Source organism: Meleagris gallopavo, chromosome 11 (genome assembly GCF_000146605.3).
Source record: "Meleagris gallopavo isolate NT-WF06-2002-E0010 breed Aviagen turkey brand Nicholas breeding stock chromosome 11, Turkey_5.1, whole genome shotgun sequence".
NCBI lineage: Eukaryota > Metazoa > Chordata > Aves > Galliformes > Phasianidae > Meleagris > Meleagris gallopavo.
Genome location: NC_015021.2, coordinates 1,289,513 through 1,292,650, shown reverse-complemented (window position 1 = coordinate 1,292,650; position 3,138 = coordinate 1,289,513).

Genomic DNA, 3,138 nt, shown 5'->3' with positions numbered 1-3,138 from the left:
GTGTTTTCTCAAACCAAATAGGACTGCCAGCCCCCACCCTTCCCGGCAGGGGCCGTGGTCCCCCGTGAGCCCAGCAGGGCTGCAGGCACCGGGGGTGCGGATGTCCCGTGCCACCCGCAGGGCCGGGGCTGGCAGCGGGGCTGTGCGGAAGCGCTGGGAGAAAACACATCGGGGAGGGCGGTGAGTCCCGGCTGCTGTTCCTCCCGCCGCACGGCCGGGCCGGGGCAGGGCAGCTGCTGTGAGTTCACTGGAGCAGCACTTTCCCACAGTCTGGAGGAGTGACACATGGCTCTCACACATTCCTGTGCCGGCAGGCTCGGCCGCGCTTGGCGAGGAGTCAAGGCAGACGGAGGGCTGCCGCTGGGAGCTGCTGATTAGCAGGTTCCGACTTTGGCACCGGCCCGGCCCTTGGAGCTCCGGGCGGCTTCGTGCGAGCTCTTAACCCTTCCAACGGCCGGGAGCGATGCCTCCCTCCTGATAGCATCGATTTCCCAACCCTAAGGAGGCTGCTGAGCTCATTCCCAGCGAGCACCCGCAGCCGCAGGTGGGGGTTGTGGGTGCACCGCGAGCAATGGTTACGTGTTTCCCATTCGTCCTCCAGATAGAGGAGCTGGTTTCGTGCCTTCCTCGCTGCCTGCTGGCTGCGCCTGCTTCCAGCCCAACCATGACCTCCTCTAAGGCTGCAAAGAGCTTTCTGCCAAACAGCCGGAGGCGAGCCCGGGATGTCTGGGGGAATGCAGACAATGCAAACGCTCTCTTTTATCTCACCTAGGTTTTTTCCGCTCCTTGCAATTAGCTGCCTGCTCTGTCTGCTCCCCATTTCCCTGCGGTTCCTCCCAGCAGCCCTGCCTCTGAATGTGTGGAAGGAAAGCCACATTCCCGTGTGCCCTTCAGCTCTTTCAACAGCTCTCCGGTGGCCGTAGGCACTATGTTGGCTGCTGTGGGCTAGGTGAGGCTCAGCAGCACCAGGACCACCCGCACCCTTCCTCCTGCCCCTGTCCCCAGGTGGGGAAACCACGATGCCTGGGATCACAGTTTCAGTCCTCCTGAAACAGCGCAGGAAGCAGCGCAGCCTAAAACCCTTAAGATATTTGCTTTGACAAGAAACCAGATAGCTGGATCCGTACAGTGCAAGTACTGCTGACCCGCCCTCTTCCCGCACTCAGCCGGTACGCGGCCATCCCAAATATTATTTTTTGGAAACCACTTCCATAGATCAACAGAGGCGTTGCGGCAGAGCCGTGCAGCCGGGGAACCAGAGTGCTGCCACTCACTGGAGCAGAACAAGCCAGTGAGTCCGCACAGAACGGGATTAATGAAAGCCAGACCACAAAGCCCATAAAAACATATTTCTTGCTTTTATTAGACCAATGCAGTTGTATGGAAAGAGCAGACAGCCCTGAGATGCCTAGACCCAGTAGCACAGACGTTGCCACCACCAAAGCTGCAGCGTGTCCCTGCTACACACCAGGGCATGGGGACACTGCTGCTCATCCCCATTGGTTTGGCCTCACTGGGACAAGCTGAAAATAAAATGTCCCCATGGGGTGAGAAAATGCTTTTCATGTTGTAGGAGATATGATCTCCTGAGTTAGCACTGGCAAAGAAAGACATTTTGTTTGGTGGGCTCTGCAAGGCAAGATGAAAGGGGAAACCTACATTTTTCAGCCCAGCCTGCTCCTGACATGGGAAAATAGCACAGACAAGAATAGATAGCTTGTTGGCTCATTTTTTTCCTTAACAGATTATCTGTGTGAATGTGCCATGCTAAGCTGGGAGTGAGGCTGGGATTCCCCCACCCAGCCGTGTCCCTGGCCACCCCCGGGCACCCTGAGCTGCAGGAGCTCAGCACACTGAAACCATGGAGGTGGCTTTGCTGTGTGCACGGCCCCACACACACAAAACTGGGCTGTGAAAGTGCTGTGCTGAGTTTTTCTCCCTGGAGACATGGGACCACTGCCTGCTGCGGGTCACTGCGTTGGTGACAGACACAGTGCCACATGTGGGACAGCAGCAGGGCCGTGGCAGCGCCTGCATAGGAGTGGATCCCTGCCAAAGGGCAGAATTAGGTGCTGGATTGCCCAACCCCAGGCGTGTGCATCAAAAGGAGGCCAGGAGCAGCATGCTGCTTTCAAACAATGCAATTACAGCGCAGTGTCTTTGGGGTCACTTTTGTCCCTTTTTGAACCATTTGGGGCACGTTGTCAGGTCGGAGGCCGAAAGACCCAAAAATGTGCTTAAGTGACCACTCCCCATTTTCACAGAGCCTCAATGTGACCGTGAGCCCCATCACCCCCTCCCCCCACATCCCAACCCCCACAGCAGGGTCTGCAGGTCAGCCCCATCGCCGCCCTCCTGGAGCCACCAGGTGAGGTGCGGCCGCGCGTGTGCATGCACCGGGAGCTGTTTGCATATGAAAGTGGCCGTGCGCTCGGCGGGGCTGTATCATTTATTGTATGATCTTATCTGGCGCGTGCCTCAGCCGCCCTTTCCCACACTCTGCATGCTCGGCTGCCAAGGCCCCGGGCTTAGCCTGTCAGCATTACCCAGGCTCAGCAGGCAGGCAGTAATTCCCTGAATAAAGAAAACATTTTAAGGTTTGACAAGTCCAGCATTTGCATGTCTGTTTTCAGAGAAATAACCATCTCGGGGGATTAAGCCCTTTTTTTTTCATCCAGCCCAAAGTATGAAAACATTCTTGACATAGTTGCCTGAAAAAAGGATTTCTATAGAGCAAAATACCTTGCGTCCTGTGTGAGCGCAGCGATTTGCTTTGAAAAAAATAAAAGAAAGGAAAAAAGAAAGAAAAGAGCCGCTGCAGCTCAGTGCCGTGTTGGTTTAGGGAGGGTGAAACAGCACTGGCGAGAGGGAGGGTTTGTGCCCCCACCCCAAAGGGAATCCAGGACTTGGGATTTACTCTGGGATGTGCCCCATGCCACACATTTCCAGTGGGATGGGGCTGGAGCTCCAGTACTGGGCACCCCCAGCAGCGCTGCCCTCGGGTGCCAGCCACGTGCCCGTAGTGCCCAGCTGCCCCCCCAGATAAATGGGGCTTTATACTGGAGGATAATGCAGCCTGAGCGCAGGGAGGCTTAAAAAGCAAAAGTGAATCATTTCTCAGTTCTCCTTCCCATAATC